This window comes from Gracilinanus agilis, chromosome 4, assembly GCF_016433145.1.
Source record: "Gracilinanus agilis isolate LMUSP501 chromosome 4, AgileGrace, whole genome shotgun sequence".
Taxonomy (NCBI): domain Eukaryota; kingdom Metazoa; phylum Chordata; class Mammalia; order Didelphimorphia; family Didelphidae; genus Gracilinanus; species Gracilinanus agilis.
The window spans coordinates 377,219,636-377,238,202 of NC_058133.1; the positions used below are offsets into that span (position 1 = coordinate 377,219,636).

Genomic DNA, 18,567 nt, shown 5'->3' on the forward strand with positions numbered 1-18,567 from the left:
TCTCTCTCTCTCTCTCTCTCTCTCTCTCTCTTTCTGTCTCTCTCTCTCTCTCTCTCTCTTTCTATCTTTCTCTGTCTTTCTCTCTCTCTCTCTCTCTCTCTCTCTCTCTCTCTCTCTCTTTAAATAATCCTTACCTACTGTTTTAGAATATATATTAAGTATCAATTTCAAGGCAAAAGAATGGTTAGGACTAGGCAACTGGGATTAAATGATTTGCCCAAGGCTACATAGCTAGAAAGTGCCTGAGGTCAAATTTGAATCCAGGACCTCTTGTTTTCAGATTTGGCTCAGACCTCCTAGCTGCTCCTGAAGGTTATCTCTCAAGAAATCTCCTCTTACTGGCTACATTTGATACTCTTTTCTTGGTCTTCATTTTCTTTGATCTTTTTGTAGCTTTTGATGTTTTAGATCCATTCCTTCTGTCTTCCATTAGATTATACTGTCTAAAAAAAAGATTATAACCTCTCAGCTCCCCTATTTGGCTGCTCCTTCTCACTTACCTACTATTCTGCAGACTGTGCTTTGGGTTGAGGATACAAATACAATAAATGAAATAATCCCTACTCCTCTGTCTAATTATTATCCATATCTTGTCTCCTATGTATGAGTGTTCTGGAGTCTTCTATCTTTATACTCTTGCTTGATAATCTCAGCTGTTTCTATGGGAATATTTATCACTATGAACAAGAAGACTTTGAAATCTCTCCTCATCCTTAGTTTTATACTGCTAACTACTGGGAATTCCAGCCCTAATGTCCCAGTGACATCTTAAGTTCCATATATTCAAAATAGAACCAATCATATTCTCCCTTTAAATACCCTGTCCTGGGGGCAGCTGGGTAGCTCAGTGGATTGAGAGCCAGGCCTAGAGATGGGAGGTCCTGGGTTCAAATCTGGCCTCAGGCACTTCCTGGCAGTGTGACCCTGGGCAAGTCACTTGACCCCCATTGCCTACCCTTACCACTCTTCTGCCTTGAGCCAATACACAGTATTTATTCCAAGATGGAAGGTAAGGGTTTTAGAAAAAAATAAAATAAATAGCCTGTCATTTGGGCTTTCCTTTTTTTTCTTCTTCTGTTGAGGATACTACAATCCTCCCAGTTAATACAGCATCCTAATTTCTGCCTCTCAGAATCTCTGACTTCCTTCAAAATTTACCTATAGCCAACTCAAATTCTACTTAAGGTTGCCTCAAAATAATGGAATTCATTTTTACCAATTAGACATAATTTTATGTAGACTTTTCCCTGAGCCACCATTTCAGCAACTAAATTATAAGATTATAGATATAGTGCCAGAAGAGACCTAAGAGATAATCTTACCTCCTCATCTATAAGATGAAGAAGCAAAGACTCTAAAAGATTAAGCTACTTGTTTAAGGTTACTGAGCTAGCAAGGAAAGTCAAAATTTAATTTTCTGTGTCACGTTATAAAGTGCTTTTTACATGTTTCCCTGAATCTTTACAACAACCTCATAAGGATGGTGATTATAGGTCACATTATCTCCATTATATAGATGAGTAAAAAGTTTCTATTTCCCCCTTTCTTTCTTAATGCATTAAATTTATCTAAGTGAATGGTGTATTCACCCACTAGAACATAAGTTAATGAAAGGCACTATTTTGTATTACTAATATATAGCACAAGACATCCCATCAAAAGATGCTTAATAACAGTTTGAGTAATAGAATTAAATTGCTAGCATGAGTGGTATACTAATAAGATGGTTTGGGTTTGGAGTCAGAGGGTGTGGATTCAAATCCTAACATTTCAATTAGTCATGTAATCTTGGGTCTATCCTATAAAGTTTCTGGACCTTAGTTTCCTTATTTGTGAAATGACACAATTGGGCTTATCATTATGAAGGTCTCTTGGAACTAAAAAATCTATATACTCTTATGAATTATTTGCTGAAATTATGTGTGGAGATAAGATTTGTTAGAGATCTACACTACCTTGGCAAAAATTAATTGTATTATTCTGTAAATTCAAAGTTATTTTGATTTTGCTTCAAAAATACTTTGTTTGATCTAGTCATTTCAGTCTAATAAACACCTTTTAAATCTACCATTTAGCAATTGTTTATAGCTTTTTGATTCAGCTGGCCATTAATATATTTGAATATGTCTTGGAGTGGAACTGAGAATTACTGAGCTCAAATCCTATCTCTGCCATTTTATCACATGTATGAAGATCCCACCTTCTACATTAAATCTTTTCCAGTCCCTCTTAATTTCAGCGCCTGCCCTCTTTTTATTATTTCCTACTTATCCTGCATATAGCTTGTTTGCATATATTTGTTTGCAAGTTGTCTCCTCCATTAGATTGTAAGCTCCTTGATGGTAGAGACTATCTTTTGCCTCTTTTTTGTATTCTCAGGACTCAGTGCCTGGCATATAGAAGGTATTTAATTATTTAATTAATGTTTCTTGAATTGAATCTTAGGATATATGCTGAACTTCAGTTTAATCATCTATAAAAGAAAAATATCTTTGTTCTCACCTCATAAGATCGTTCTAAAAAAAAGCTAACATAAATGAAAGACCTTGTAAACTATAAAGAACTATAGACATAAAGTATAATGACCTCAAGGTGATCCTCAATGGTTAGAAATCTCTTAGCTATTACATTTGATACTCTTTTCTTGGTCTTTATTTACTTTGACATTTCTGTAGCTTTTGATATTGTAGACCTTCCACTTCTGTATTCCATTAGATTATATTTCATAGGAAAATGTATTAACCTCTCCTGTTTGGCATACCCCAATCTGTGGTGCACATTTCCTAGAAGATGGCTTTTGTGAGTATAGATAACCTTCTGAGTCTGCATTCCTAAGACTATAGCCCTTAAATTCCCATTGCTGAAGATTCTTTTTTGTTTTTTAGGTAAAGGGCACAATTAACTGCAAAGACAAGCATTTATTAGGACATCATAATAAGAACATTCCTTGTTATAAACTTAGGGCATATTCTCTTGCATACACATATACCATCAATGGGGAGATTAAGCAAGTATAGCTATTGCAGGTGCAAAAGATAAGGAATGTGTATGAATGGGCAACGCACACTTCCAATGATACTGGAACTCTGGTGTTGCTGTGCTTCTAAACAGATGCAATATTTTTTGCTAGGTGTGCTTCCCTACTGAGTTCACTTGTTCCCATTTGAGTGCATTACTTGGCTAGGATAATAGGGCCTCTCTTTTCAAGTAACACTGGCTTACTGGCTCCCTATCATTTTCAAAGCCTCCATTTTTTCCTCTAAACTGAAATATGTGGCTAGAACAATTCTAATTTTTATTTCAGAAAGAGCCAAAAACACTTTCAGAGCCATTGGAAAATCTGCCTAGAACAATTTCCTTAAAATTTTGTTTTTAAAGTATGGTGTCTTGTAAGCTGTAGAATTTTTGATTCAATTACTAGCCCTTCCTCTGTCTTTGGATCTTTCAACACAGAAGTTTGAGGTTCAGGAAGCAATGTCCTTGAATTACTCCTAAAGTTGTGGACCACTAGTGCCCCGAGAACAGTTTCTGCCACAGAATTCCATTGCTGAAGGGGAAAAGAGAAAAGTTTTCTATTCCCCTCTTTTCTCTGAGAAGTATCAACCAATCATCAAGAGCTTGATACATCCTCAAGAGACTGGTACTTCTAGATCTGTCTTCTTCTTTTTTTTTTTAAACCCTTGTACTTCGGTGTATTGTCTCATAGGTGGAAGATTGGTAAGGGTAGGCAATGGGGGTCAAGTGACTTGCCCAGGGTCACACAGCTGGGAAGTGGCTGAGGCCAGGTTTGAACGTAGGACCTCCTGTCTCTAGGCCTGACTCTCACTCCACTGAGCTACCCAGCTGCCCCCTAGTCTTCTAAAGATGACTGTTTTCTTAACTCTATCCTGGACTAAGTTTACATTCCTAAACTGTGTCTCTTTTGCTTACCTATACCAATAAATAGGAGGGAAAAATATCCTTCCATCAGAAGATTCCATCCTCTGGCCCCTTCACTGAAAGTCCAACACTGCCACCAACTTTAAATGGGCCACTGACCACTTAATAAAATACAATTTCACATGATGGGAGCTCAGTTGTTCAAGGGTTCCTATCAACCTCTTGTCACACTAATTACTATTGTCTCATTAATGTGTAGGTATGATGGGAATGAAGCATAGTTATTTTGTTTAACTAGTAATATTTTATACTTTTCCAATTATTTTTCTACTGACAATTAAACATCATATTTTTCCAAAGAAAAATTATTTAATGCTCTGCATCACTTATAGGGCAAGGTCATTTACCATGTCCAAGTGAATTAGGCACTTAAATTTTGATAAACCTATAAAATCTTTGTCCTTTAGTACAGTTGTTTTGGAATTTAAGGCATATTTTCAAAAAGATTCTTTAAAAATGAGTCACCTACAGCTAACTTCTAGTGATGAAATCTCTCATGGAAAAAGTTTGCTTGAGAACATTTTCATTTGCTGTTCAGCATCTAATGCTAAAATGCCTTTATATTTTTAATATCGGCACAGATCACTGGGAAGAATGTAGATACTTTAATAATAAAACATTTAATGTGAGTGATTAAATACATATATATATATATAAAACATACACACATACATACACATACGTATATATCTGTATATATATATATATATATTTAAATCTCATATTATAACTTTTAGGCAGTTGTTATTACCATTAAACTTGTGGCCAACTAGTGAGTAGCTAGCAAGTATGGTCTGATAAAGAAATTCATACATAGCAAAAATTCCTGTCATTAAAACTTAGATGGATGAGGCAAATTTTGTCATACATTCCATGAGAGCAGCTCTCATGAATCATACTATACTTAATGTTCCCATAATAGAGGAAGATCTATGACTCTCGCTCACTGAAATGTTTATAACCCCCTTCACATTGCACATTTAACAAACCATACAGAAAGAGCATAGAGTCAAAAGCCACACAAATGATAACTCTTAAAGAAGACAGGAAGGACATGGCTCATCAGAGTTGTGTTGTTTTATTGCCCAACTTGCAGTGACATTTTCTTTCTTCTCTTTGCTGCTTTGAAATATATTGCTGATAAAAAAGAAATATATTGCTGATAATGAAAAGACTAAAAATAATAGATCTCAAGCTTATATTTGGATCTTTGTCTTTAGATATGATTGAGCTATCATAGGAGAAAGACAAGTACTTGAATGCATTGTATAAAAAATTCGATACTCATTGGAACTCCAATTTTCCTAGTCTCTTTATGTAAAGCTCTCTTTTATCTCTGAAAGCAGTGGTAGTGATGAGTGCTGTTGTATGGAGGTCAAGACTTCCTTTTGCCCATGCTTTGTGTTATGTCCAATGATAGTTAATGAAAGACCTTTCCAGAGAAGAAGAAAAGGCCAATACTTTGTTTTGTACTGAGACTTTTGTATCAAAACAATTGAATCAATAATATTGAATACCAATCAAGGCTATATAATTCTTGCCCATGTCCTTTTATAAATTTGCCAACAGAGGTCTTTCTGTCTTTCTCCTACTATTAAACAAATACTAATGTACTGCATAGACTTTATTTTGATTTTCCTTTACTTTCATGAAGTGACCAACTCATTTTTTTTCAGTCATGTATTTCTCTGCTGACATCATTAATTCCAATTCTCTTTCATAATTTTTCTCATTTATGTTAACTTAGAGCCTGTTCCCATGTGGCAAGTGTCTGTCTGTCGCATACTGGATGATATTCATTTTTAATACTTCAGAAACTATATTGGAGGGCATTTTTTTGACTGGGTTTCCCTATCTCACCCAGGCAGAAAGTGCAGCAGCCACTCCCAATACTGCTATATGCAAAAGCTTTAATCTGTTCTATTTTCAGTTCTGGTCTGATTTGCCCCTCCTTGAGCAGGTTGGTGGTCATCTGCTTTTAGGGGATCACTCTATTGGCGCTGGACTTAGTGGGAACACTTGATCAGTTTTAGACTGGCTTGGAACTCCTGAATTCAAGACATCTAGCCTCAGCCTCCCAGAATAGCAGGAATTGCAGTTATGGGCTAACATATTTGTAAAATTGATTATGATGACATATTCCCTGATGCTAGTTTTCTCTGTCTCTTCTCATACTTTCAGATTGCACCTTATTTTCTGGAAAATGTTTGAATGAAGCAATCACTTGTGATTATACTCTGTCCTTGGGTAAAGAGTAAAACATAATTCTTTCACCTTCTTTAAGTGAATACCCAAAACCATATTTTTTAATCTAATTTTTATTGGCATGCAAAACATACTTCCATATTGTTCATTGCTGTAAGAACAAACATATATAACAAAAACTCCCAAAATTAAATCATAAATACACTGATGTGAAAAAATGGCTCCAACTGCTCTTTTTCTGGAAGTGGATAGAATTCCCTGTCTTTCAGGATCATCCCAGATCATTGTGTTGCTTAGAGTAGCCCACTTTTAAGAACTATATTTCGGCGTGTTTTTCAACAATCAATTCTCAATGACACGTGTCTTCTTCAAAAAGTTGCCTTCTTCAAACATATGCATAGACTGTTATAGGATGAGAGTGCTAATTGTGGTGGGTTATGATTTATGTCAGTGTCACAGAGCTATACCTTTTGAAATCTCTTAATATGGCCCTATTCAAAGAATAATATGCTACTTTTGATCTTCTCCTTTTATTCTTCAATTATCATTGATTAGGGAAATCCTGATTCAGAATCCTAAGTAGCAACTTGAAAACTAAGGAGGCACTGAATACACATCAATCCTGGTAGCTGTAACTTTATCCAAGTGAAAGTCATCAATATTTCACTTGCCTCTGTTTCCTTAGTTACAAAATGAGGATTATGGAATGGCATCGTTTTCCAAAGTCTGAGACATATTCATATAAATATGGAGGTAATTCCAAGTTTCTTATTAATTTTTCCTCAATAACTTTTCTTAGTTTTCTGATGTAGATGTCTTGTTTACATTTTGTATGTTGGCACTCTGAATTCTTGTGGTTTTAAAAAGAAATATTTCAAGCTGATATGTTTTGGGGTTTTCTAGCAGAATGTTAAAATGATATGTTAACACCACAATTGCCTTTGAGAAAAGAATTCTGTGAACTCTCCCAACACAAAACCAAACAAAATATGAAGCAACTGTTAAGAATGCATTTATTTCTTTACTTTTGAGGCCCTGGAGCGGATGTTTTCATCGAAATATAAAAATCACTAAATGTGACTAGCATTTTCCTGGTCAGATTGCCATACTGGCTAAGTGGAGAAAGGCAAAATTCCCTTAAGTGAAAAACTACTTTGTTATTGTCTAGATTTGAGAAGTTGTCTTGGGACTTCAGTTCTGGATGAGGATTTTCTGTCATGGGGAAAATGTCAACCATAATAGAGGACTTTTATTTTGTAAATGCAAAGGCAATGAGGTAGCACATATGAGGGAGAGGGAAACCCATTAGACTCCTGAAAGAATAATAAAGAGTAGTGAGGATATAGAGAAAAGAAATCAGGACTGAAAGTATATATTTTTGTCTCAATGATGGCTTTAAATTTTCCAGAATGTACAAATGCTGCAAACACAAGATATGCCTTCTGTTGTACTTTGGGTAAGGGAATGAGGGCTCTCTTAAACAGCTCATATTTAAAACATCATAAATATACTGTGTAATAATGTATTCCTATATTGCTCTGAGTACATAAAACTGGTTGCTGAACCATTTTTCACACTAGCCAGTCTTAGAATAACTGCACACATTCAAGTATATTACCTTCTCCACACTTATGCCTTAGGTTGAAACCCAGAAGGAAATAGGTGAGACTTGACAAGATGCTGTTACTTTGATTTCCCCCCATCATGTTCCTTAGTCCTTAACTGAGAGCTTTCTGTGCAGTTCAAACTATGTGTGGTATGGCAGTGAGATCTGGTATGACTAGCACCAGTCTAGAAGCATCAACTTGGAAATTTTGCCTTTTTTTTCTGTCCTGGTATTAATAAGTCCCTAGAAGGAAATACCACTTTCACCTGTATTCACTGGAAGAGTTATACAGACACTAAAAGACATTTCTAGACAGGCTGAATGGCATGTGGAGTCTTGAATAGTCTGTGTATTCAAATTATTCAGCCATAGATCATCATAAACCTACCAGTGTAGTTGGAGTCTTTGAGTGAAAAGAATTGTCTAGCTCTTCATAACTTCATTTCTCTGGTGAAGTTCATCTAGACCAGAGTTCTTAATAATTTCAAGGAGTCTGTGAATTTAGAGGGGGAAAATGACATCTTTACTTTCATTAGACTTTGTTTCCTTTCAATCAGTCAACAGTTATTTGTTATATGCCAAGCTCTATGCTAAGCACTGGAAATACATGTAGAAAGAAAGAGATTCTCAGCCCTCAAGGAGTTTGTATTCCAGTGGGGAAGACAACCTATTAAAGGAAGCTGAAAAGGGAATTGTGGGGAGGAAGGAGACAGAGGTGCCTGGATTGGAGATGGTGGAGGAAATCCAGAGTATCATATAACCAGTAGACAAATGAGTCATGGCTGAGTTATCTAATCAAAGGGACAGGGTGAAGGGGCAAAGGACACTTCCAATGTGGGGATTCCAGGGCTGGAGTAAGGCTGCACGATGAAGATCAAGGCATAGTAGAGGAAGTCTAGAGGACAGAACTAGAGAAAAATATAACAAAAACATTATCTGGACAAGTGGTTCACAGGCTTCACCAGGAATCTGAACAAAAAAAGTTAAGAACCCATCCCTAATCTAGACCATGAAGTATGCTGCATTATTTCTTGGAGAGCTTATTTGAAGAAGAATGGGGCTGAAGCTTTGTAAAGTTTGATCCACATGGTAGTGGAAACTAGTTGGCTATAAAAGACATCCAGAGAAAGGAGAGAAGAGCCCCACTTCCACTACTCCCACCTACAAAGCTTTTTTAGATCAGAGAAGCAGGTTCTCTATACAGTAATTTCCTTACTCAGTCCCACTACCCTCTCTCCTAATTAGTAAAAATCAATGAATATAACTGTAATTTCTATAATATTGCCTTGACCAATAATAGATTCCAATATGGATGTTTTTGCTATGTAGTTGTTTTGTCAATTGTGTTCTAGTCTTCCTGTCCAGATTTATTTTTTCTTGGCAAAGATACTGGGACAATTTGTCATTTTCTTCTCTAGATGACTTTATGAATGAGAAAATTGAGGCAAATGGTGTTAAGTGACTTGCTCAGGTTCACTCAGCTTTTAAGTGTCTGAGGCCAGATTTAAATTCAGGAGGATGAGTCTTTCTGACTTTGGGCCATTGGGTCACCTAGATGTCCTGTGAGATAGTGAATTGAAAATTGAAAATCTTGTCCTTTTCATATATAAGAGAGCATTAGTTAAATGCTTTGAGGATTTGGAAGGGGCTTAGGTAATCCTTTTCCTTTTCTTAAAATGATCTCAAGCCAACCCACTTCTGCCATCTATGGTATAAGAGTATCAAGATAGAAATCAATTAAATTCAAGCTGTGATGTGGAAGAAGGTTTAGCTATGTTTTTCTAGGATCCTTAAGGCAGATCCAGAAGCCTAGAGAGGCAAATTTAATAAGATATAAATAGGTGATCAGGGGAGCGCCCCTGATCTGCTGGGTTGCGGTACCTTCCATAGCACTAGTTGCACACACTCTGACTCCATGGTGAGGTTCATGTGGTGTGTCTTGGTCCTGAAGGACTTGTACTTAGAATAATATAACGATGGCTTGTTGTCCCCATGACTGGGGGTCATGTCAGAGATGACTAGCAATCTATCTGGGATGGAAAGAAAACCTTTCTAACATTCAGAATTGTCTAAAAAGTGTAATGGGCTTCCTCAAGACATAATGGGTCCCTCTTCCTTGGGGATGTTTAAGTAGAATGTGGGTGATGAATTATTGGGGGACTTCTGAGGTCCTGTCTAACTCAGATTTCTTGGGTTCATGATTTTGGCATCAAATAGGATTTTCTGACAGTGGTATACTGGAGCTAGCACAAACTGGCACCTGAGTACTGTTAATTTTTAGTATAAGCATTTATACCTTAGAAAATAGCAAACACTACAAATCAGAACTTGATTTTTTGCTTTACTAATTGTCTAGATTTAAGAAATTGGTGGAAAATGTTAATAATGAGGATTAAACTTAAAAGTATGCCATGAGTACCCCTCCTTTTTTCTCAAAGAGCTGGTCATTAACCATTTGCCAGCATATCCCTCTGTGTATCACACAGACACAGACACACACACAGACACACACACACACACACACACACATTTCATTCTGCAGGAAGTTTTAGAGACCCAGTAGGTGGTTTGCTCTAGCATCCTCTTAATCCTTTGAGATTCATCTTGTTGGATGACTGAGTAGCCCTTGCTTGCTATCTGTATCCTTGTGGGACGAGTGTCTTATGTATCCTTAAGCTATCTCAAGGCTCTTGTGCTCTCTCTTTCTTGCTCTACTCCTGCTCTGGACCTTTTCCTTCACACTGCAAGGATTAACCCCTGCCCCAATCTGACATTTTGTAGGGCACTTAGAAATATTATATCACATATTTTCAGATTAAAAGGGGGGAAAAAGGTCTATAGGGAGATCTTTTTTCCCCCTCACCTCCTTTCTGGGAATAGTTCCATGAAATTGGTAGAAAGGACTGAAATGGAGGGGGAAAACATGCTGTTCATATTATATGGTATTTTGTATCATAGCCAGTTTCCAATAATGCAGTATCTTAAAAAATCCTTATGAATTTTTAAGGTGGTTTGGTTCTTTATAGGCTGCTTCAACTCTGGAGAGAGGGACAGCAGAGCTGGTCTACTCACTGCAGAATCTCCTACTATCTAGAGAAAAAGGAATGAACCTGAATAGCCTCTTAAAGCTGTTTTAAGACCCATGATTCTTATTCCTATTTGCTATTCCCCATTTCTGGCTAAAATCCTTCTGCTTAGGTACCCCTTGGTGAGCCTGACTCTGGTAACATCAGATTTTCTGAGTGCCCTGTTATCTAAAATGGATTAAAAGTCAAGTGGGAGCACTAATCCATTATTGATATGTTAGTTTGAGGAATACTTTTACCCTTCCTGCTGCTGCTGGCATACAAATGGGAGCAACAACTCTAAGGTTTATCCTGACTTCCTGGTTTTTATTCAAGATGGTAGCTTATTTCATATTCTATTGCCCTCAAGAATAGCATAATTATTTGTTACATTGCCATATATTCCTGTTTAAGAACAGAAGCCATGCCAAAAAAAAAAGTATGTTAGAGGGGAGGGAAAGAAATGAATCATGTAAACATGGAAAAACATTTAAAAATAAAAAATAAAAAAAGATGTGTTAGATAATCCTTATGTGGTGGGCATTTGATTTGTGGTTCCATCTTGCTCTTATTACTGACTGAAATAGTTGTTTCATGAATTCTGTGGCAGTACATAGAGAGTGGCTTTGTATTATGTTCTTGGGGCAGCCTCTGCCATCTGCATGTACCATGCACTGACAGGAGACTAATTGAAAAAAGCCATGCCTATTCAAGTCAGGGCTGAATGCCTATGATTTGATTCAATCCATTACCAAGCTTTTCGGATGGAGGAAGCAGCTGGTGAGTATATACCACTTATCTTGCTTGCCAGAGAGAGCTCTTGCCCAATCATTTATAAAAATGATTAAACTTCTTCAGAACTTAGTGTTCAGAATCAGTTTCACTTTGGGGGACTGTTTCATCTAGTTTCATCTCTTTAAGAAGCTGAATATATTATGTAACTCTGAATGGAAAATACTTGTATCACCCTGTACCTAGACTCAGAAATTATATGTGATTTTTGCTGGGCCTGCCTTTGTAGGAGTCAGTTAATGTTACTGTTCTTTTCATATGAAGATACTACCATAACCCCACATTGACAATATGTGTGTTTTTCGAGAGACAGGAATCATTTCTCCCTGGTCATTACTTACTTCTCTCCTTTCCTTCCTTTAATAAGAGACTAGTATTGGAAAAATATTTGCCCAAGGTTTGGAGTAGCATCTAGGAACAGAGAACTAAGGAAAATTCACTGGCTTGTCCTAGAATTGAGCCTGTTTTTTTGGACCTGATCTACAAAATTAACCAGCCAGCTCTCATAGCTATGCTACTTATAGTCACATTAAGAGAACATGAATATCCTCAAGAGTCATAATTTAATCCAATCCAGTCCAATAAACAATAATTAAGCACCTAGTTTATGCACAGCATTATGCAAGATCCTGGAAATACAAAGACAAAAAAAAAAAAGGAAAACAGATATGGCCCTAAAGAAGTTTACATTCAAATCATACTATTCACAGGGAAATTCAGGGGAAGACAAAGTCCATTTTCCTAGTCAAGAAGGGTTCCCCATGGCCAGCAGATTATTTATGAGAAGAGATAGAGGCAAAGGGAGTACTGAAAGTAAGGCAAAAAAGGGGGGGTCTGTTTTAAAGCAAAGAATCAAAATATATATTTTTTAAAAAGAATGATGGGATGTTAGAGATGGAAAAGATCTCAGATTTCAGTTAGGGGAACCATGCCATTGAACCTAGGAAGAAACCGACATTTAGAGAGGTGACATGACTTTTTCAAAGTCCTACAAGTAATAGTGGCAAGAAAAGAATTAGGATGTAGTTCTCTTGATTTCTGACCCAGTATATTTTGAGGGGAAAAAATTATACCTGCACATTGTGTGGAGAGAGACAGAAACAGAGACAGAGAGAGTCAGACAGACAGAAAGACAGGGAGAGACAGGTCACTTAAATGTTTTAATATACATGTAGTAATACACACACACACATACACACACACCCTCTTACATTATCTCTGCTTATGTTTGTACTTTCATAATGAGGTCACTACGTGTGTGATGATTTGGCGAATAATAGCAGGAATTGAGGGATGGACAGCAGCAAAGTTGCTTTTATTTTGTAGAATAAAAAACATTTATATATTAAATATGTTCAAATGGGAGCTGCTGGGTAGCTCAGTGAATTGAGAGCCAGGCCTAGAGACGGGAGGTCCTAGTTCAAATTTGGCCTCAGACACTTCCCAGCTGTGTGACCCTGGGCAAGTCACTTAAACCCCTTTGCCTAGCCCTTACCTCTCTTCTGCCTTGGAACCAATTACGCAATAATCTAATGATTGTAAGACAGAAGGTAAGGGTTTTAAAAAAAATGTTCAGATATTGATTGCATTTTCTTTAAACATTTTATTTGTTTTAATCAGTCAAAATCTACCTTTTTACCATCCCACTTCAACCTCCCTACCCACCCCTGCCCTAAATTGAATCAGAAGGAAAATGAAACCCATCATAATCATGCATGGTCAATCAAAACAACTTTTTACATAACCTATGTCCAGAAAAAATAAATTGTCTCATTCTACATTCTGAATCACTCACCTCTCTATCACGAAGTGGGTAGTGTTTCCTCATTAGCCTTCTGGAATCTTGGTTTGTCATGATGCTGATAAGAATTTAGCACAATGATATTCCATCACATTTATGTACCATAATTTGTTTATCTATTCTCCAATTTATGAGCACCTCCTCATATTCCTATTCTTTGTCATTTCCAAAGAGTTATTAATATTTTTGTACATATTCTGTAAATTTTTTAGGGTTTACTTTGCTTAGGACTAATTCCTCTAATTAATTTATCCTCCTTCTAATTCTTTCTTCCCTACTTCTTCCCTTTCTCTCCAATCTCCTTGCTGAGTAAAATGTATTTCTTTGTTTTTTTTTTAAACCCTTATCTTCTCTCTTAGAATCAATACTGTGGATTGGTTCTAAGGCAGCAGAACAGTAAGGGCTAGGCAATGGGGATTGAGTGACTTGCACAGCTAGGAAGTATCCGAGGCCAGATTTGAACCCAGAAATTCCTGTCTCTAGGACTGGCTCTCAATTCGTTCATTCACCTAATTGCTCCCAGAGTAAAATATCTTTCTGTGCCCAAGTCCATTTCTCCTAATTTTTTTTTCCTTTTCCATTCACACCTTCCCACTCCCCCAGAGTATTCTTTTTAAGTTGTCTTTCCATTCTTTTCTTAAGATTACCAAGACATAATAATTACTTCCAGGTCTTGTCTAATTGAATTTCCTGTGTGAATCCTGAAAATGATAGATAGGATTCAGTGGGGACATGTCTGCCTGTATTTGAATCATATTTGAATGTATAATCTCCTTATATCTGAATATAAGCCATTTATCCTTGTTTAGTCCTTTATCACTGTTCATTCATGTTTACTTTTTCTATTTCTCTTGACTCCTGTGTTTGAACTTTAAAGTTTCCCACAGCTGTGGTCTTTTCATCAGGAATACTTAGTTGTCTTTCGTTAAAGGTTCATTTTTCCCTCCTTTAACATTATACTTTTATACTTGTTATTTTTGTTATTCTTGGCTGTGAATCCATATCTTTTGTCTTCTGGAATATCATACTTTATAATGGTAGCTGCTATATCATGTGTGATCTTTACTATAGATACTTGAAAACTTCCTTTTTTTCTTACAGTATTTTTTCTTTGACCTTGAAGCTCTGAATTTTGGCTTTTATGTTCCTGGGAGTTTTCAGTTTCTTTCAAGAGGTAATCAGTGGATTCTTTCTCTTTCTTCTTTGCCCCCTGGTTCTAAGAAATCTGGAAATTTTCTTTTTCAGATTTCTTGAAATATACCTAGGTTCTCTCTTTCTTTGTTTCTCTATCTCTGACTCTTTTGGCCATAGCATTCAGATAGCCCAATGATTCTTAAAATCTTTCTCCTTAATCTATTTTCCATGTCAGTTTGTTATGAGATAGCTTATATTTCCTTCTTTCCTCCCTCCCTCCCTCCTTCTCTCCCATCCTTCCTTATTTCCTTCCTTCCTTCCTTCCTGCCTGCCTGCCTGCCTGCCTGCCTGCCTAACTCCTTCTCTCCCTCCCTAGAATTGATCTAGAACCCCTTCTTGCTCTAGCAAAGAACCTCTCCTAGAGTGCTATTGTGGTTCTCTGCCTCCTTCCTTCAATAGTTCCTACCTATTCCTAGTATGTACAGACCTCTCTTTCTGTTTCTTTATTCTGATTTAGGGGTGGACAAATGATTCACTTTGACTTTTTCTGGATTTCCCTTTGAGGTGTTAATCTAAATCTGTTTGGAGGACTGGAGAGGAGTTCATTGCACAACTCCACCGTTTTGATTCTGCCTCTCAAGTTCCAATTTTTTTTAAAACCCTTAACTTCTGTGTATTGGCTCCTAGGTGGAAGAGTGGTAAGGGTGGGCAATGGGGGTCAAGTGACTTGCCCAGGGTCACACAGCTGGGAAGTGTCTGAGGCTGGATTTGAACCTAGGACCTCCCATCTCTAGGCCTGACTCTCAATCCACTGAGCTACCCAGCTGCCCCCTCCAATTTTTAAATAGTTTATATTTTTAAATAGAAATGAGATGAGGATTTCTGAGCAATATGAAGTCTAAATGGCATATTCAAAAAACTCATAGCCTCCAGTTTACCATTTATTGTTTAGGAGGATGTGAAATGCTTCTTGCAAGAAGGAAGGGGGTGGGACATGTTAGAAGCCCTTCCCTCCTCTCTCCATTTTTCTAATTGAGCTAGAATTTTAGCTGCATGAAACAAAACATGCCTCACCCACACCTGTGCTAATGCTTTTTGGTGACAGAGATTTTTATGACATTGCCTCACTGGGCTAGTGGCTGAATCATCAAACTATTTGAACTGACCTTCTCAAAAGGAGTATTTATTGTTATTCTTAAAGAATCCACCTAACCATAATTGAGAGAAATGCTTTTTTTTTTACCATTTTCATAATATTATGGAGGGGTACCCAGGATGTGTATTACCTCTGAAGGTATATGACATCTTTGTCTTCTCCCTAGGAATTTCCCCCCATAAGTCAGTGAAGGAAAGAATCAAACAACATGTTTGTGCTTGTGTATCATTTTAAACCTGAATCCAACTATGCTCTTTGATGGAATAGCAAAAAGAGCAATATCTAAAATTATTATGCAATAGAAATTGAACCCTGTAAGGGAAAAGTGACAAGAGCAACAGGGAGATTAGCTTAAAGTCATTGTGTCGTTAGGTCCTCTTCAACCAAATGTCCACATCTGGAATGAAAAAAAAAAGTTATTTTTTAGACATGTCAGAAATGATATATGCCTTTGGGTAGAACATGTTTAGTTGATTACTCAAAAGAGAAATGAATGTTGACAGTTATGTATTCATTAAACCTCACTTGAACAATGGTCTGAGATTTTGCCAAAGGTCACACAATAAAATGACATTTTTCAGTTATACAACCAAAACCTGGAACATTGATTTTAAAAAGGATGATTTTAAAGGGGAAATTTATTCCTACTTTTACGACTAAAAGGATATGCCTTGATTTCGGTTGGTCTCCAACCCTTCAATATCTTTCTCCCCAATATATATCCACAATACATTTTTCTTCCCCTACCTTCCATATTTTGAACAATAAAACAAAAATCCCAGGGAAAGGAAAAGGGAGATGATTAATCCATTTTCACATAGAATGTCCCTATATGTGGGAGGGTCCATGGGATACATCCAAGTTGTTGCTTTGATTTTAAATAATCCACTTTGGGAATGATAAATTGTTTTCTAAAAATGAACCTTGGAATTAATGCTCCATTTTCTATAGAGGCTATGAGGATTTAAACTTGCAATTTACTTGTATTTTGTTTTCAGACATGTTCCATTAAATGGAAAGGCACATAAAATGTTCATTTTGTAATACAATGTGATGTGTCTTCGGAGACTGACTTGTTTCCTATAACATGAATTGATTATCTGTTCTTTAGACATTCTATTAAAATCTTTCATTCTGGGAAATGAAGAGAGACGAAGTATTAAATGAACTTATTTTAGAAAACGTTATTCAATGTCGGCTATCTTCATAGCAGGGAAATTAGCTGTATTGTGGTGAATCTTAAGGCAATATCTACATCAGATAGGCATTACAGGTGTTATTTGAACCAGGATGGTTGATTTCTTTCTACTCAATTACCTTTCTACCTTATTTATATGACCTCAGTAAAATATAAGCTACTTGAGGGCAGGCATTGTGTTGCTCTGTGTGTGTTTATATTCACAGTACCTTTCCATAGTAGGCTTTTAATAAAAGGGCATTAAATTTTAATTTAAATGGAGAAAGAGGTATATTTCTCTTACTTTATTTAAACAGGCAATCCAGATTCCAGATGAGGTAACCTAATTTATGCATAACAGCCCAAATTTAAACATTTATCTCTGGTCCTGGGTGAAGGTCTTTTGTTTTCATCAAGTAACTTAATTAATTTAAATATGGCTCTAAAGAGTCATGAGGCAGACACAAAAAAGAACATGCTAATTAACTGCTAATTAAACATTTTCTTGGCTGCCTCCTTTCATTAAGGCCAAACCCACCACTTTGATTGCTTTGGTATTTTCAAAGTGTAGATCAAGGTCTCTCATGAAAGTAGTTGACTCACCCGTTCTCAACTAGGAACAGTGACATTCAACTTGTAGAATCACAGCTGTAGTTTCACAGACTAGATATGCAAGTGCCATAATTCAAATCAGTTCATCTCAGACAAATTCAACAAACATTTATTAGGTATGCAAGGCGCTGGGAAAGGCATTTAATTAAAAAAAAAGTTATGATAACTGTCTTCAAGGAGCTTAAATCCTATTTAATCAGGGTGGTGACAGTGAGTAGAATTAAAGGGAAGGATGTTAGGAATTGTGTGGAATTAGAATGGACATATACTGGCAACTAATTGGATGTGGGAAGTGAGGTAGGAGAGAGGCAAGAGGCAGAAAGGTAACTTTTAGAGAGCTTAGATAACTGGAAGGTTGTGATGCTATCAGTAGAAATAGGGAAATTGTCCCAGACTTTATGGGGGTAGGGTTGGGAGAGGAAAATAATGAGTTAAGTATTTAACCTATTCAGTTTGTGATATTGGTAGTTTTAGCTAAAGATATTTAGCAGGTAGCTAATTATATTAAACTAGGATTCATGCAAAAGATTAGGGCTGCTATATAAAATATATGTCTATAAATCTGCACACATCTAATATGCGCTCTGTCTCTTGGTCTCTTTCTGTATGTCTCTGTCTTTATCTCTCTCTGTCTTTGAATCTTTCTCTGTCTCTGTTTCTCCTTCCCTCTTCCTTTCTTGTTAGAATTTTAACGCATTCAGGTCCCAGTTTCTCTTTAGGGAAATCTCTTATTTTTTTCTTTTATTGATCTTACCTTGAAAATATGGATAAATAACACAATTGCACAGTTGGCTAGCATCAGTTGCTTTTATAAAAAAAAGTAAGTTAAGGAAGGAAAGTTTATGGCAAATATTGAACCCCAAAAACAGTATTCACAAGAGAACTCTGGCAAAATAAAGACACCTACTAAACTTTTCCCCAAAGGTAAGCTCGGTGTCTTAAACAGTGACTATGATCTAGAAAGATTCCCAGACGACTCCCCCTCCTCTGTTGCTTCTGTTGGTGTCAGGCATATGCTCCTTGGCACAGTTTCTTTTACATGTCTGCACAGAGCCCGAGAGGTGGCATCAGGTGTGTCAT

General features: G+C 36.6%; 1 protein-coding gene across 1 annotated transcript in view; it reads left to right on the forward strand.

The window, feature by feature from the left end:
• Window positions 1-18,567, forward strand: part of CLVS2 (clavesin 2) — a 97,210-nt gene that overhangs the window by 60,842 nt on the left and 17,801 nt on the right. The gene's annotated exons all lie outside the window — the stretch shown is intronic.